Below are 1175 nucleotides of genomic sequence, written 5' to 3'. Positions count from 1 at the left end.
TTCAAATATTACTAAAATATTCTTCTTTTCAAAATTAATTGCTTATATTATCCTTAAAAAGTAAAATGCCAATTTTGACTTATAATGCATATGGTTACCTAGATTATATAAATATTAAAATAATTTTAAAATAGTGAAACATTTTATTTATAACATTGAATTGTGTTCTGGGGACTGTACAATAAAATGCAAAACAATGGAACCTTTCTGAGTTCAACTAACTTACAAAGGAACATTGCAAGATTTTATGCATCGCATCCTTTGTTTTCTAATAGTAATATGTCATGATTTTTATGCTCAATAATTATAATATTGATGGGAATTTGTTTGGCACAGGGTCAGAATTTCAATAGTAGTTACAATCTTGTTTATAAAAGTATGTTATTATTTTTTATTAACACAGTTATGCATTGCTTAACAATGTTTAACAATGGGGGTATGTTCTGAGAAGTGTTTCCTTAGGCAGTTTCATCATTGTGTGAACATCATAGAGTATACTTACACCAACCTAGATGGTATAGCCTACTATATACCTAGGCTATATGGTATCACCTATTCCTCCTAGGCTACAAACCTGTACAGCATGTTACTGTACCGAATACCTCAGGCAATTTTAACACAATGGTAAATGTTTGTATATCTAAATATATCTAAACATATAAAAGGTACAATAAAAATACAGTATTATAATCTTATAGGACCATTGTTGTATATGTAGTTCATTGTTGTCCAAAATGTTGTGTGGTGCATGACTGTATTTCTAACAATCTACTTAATGATAACAATAAGTGTTATCATTAAACATAAATGATTAAAGGCATTGTAAAATACATCAAGTTGTGTCCTTTATGTAGGTAGTCATACACAGTATAGCATTTTCATTGACACTAATATTACCCTTTAGTGAATATATTATCATTATCCCATGACACTGGCACTGTAATGGAATTTAATTTCAATTCACTATAAAATATCTTTCTTCAGTGAAGGTCAAACTATCTTACAATATTATCTCATTGCTTTTAGCTTATTGAGGAAATATTGGCAAAATGATTTATTCTTATTTAGCGGGCAAGATAATGGAACCATAGAGAGGGCAAGTCAATTGCAAAAGGTCGCTACACAGATCATTTTTATGTGTTGAGATCAAGTTTCTCAAGTCGCAGTCTAGTACT

The 1175-nt window shown here is 29.5% G+C and overlaps 1 protein-coding gene across 1 annotated transcript in view; it reads left to right on the top strand.

Moving 5' to 3' along the window:
• The window catches only part of ACSS3 (acyl-CoA synthetase short-chain family member 3), a 193199-nt gene that overhangs the window by 113303 nt on the left and 78721 nt on the right, over positions 1–1175 (top strand). The gene's annotated exons all lie outside the window — the stretch shown is intronic.

Source organism: Propithecus coquereli, unplaced genomic scaffold (assembly GCF_000956105.1).
Source record: "Propithecus coquereli isolate 6110/MARCELLA unplaced genomic scaffold, Pcoq_1.0 Scaffold576, whole genome shotgun sequence".
In the NCBI taxonomy this organism is placed as follows: Eukaryota; Metazoa; Chordata; class Mammalia; order Primates; family Indriidae; genus Propithecus; species Propithecus coquereli.
The sequence above is the reverse complement of the archived record's forward strand: the minus strand, read 5'-3'. Positions and strand labels throughout refer to the sequence as shown.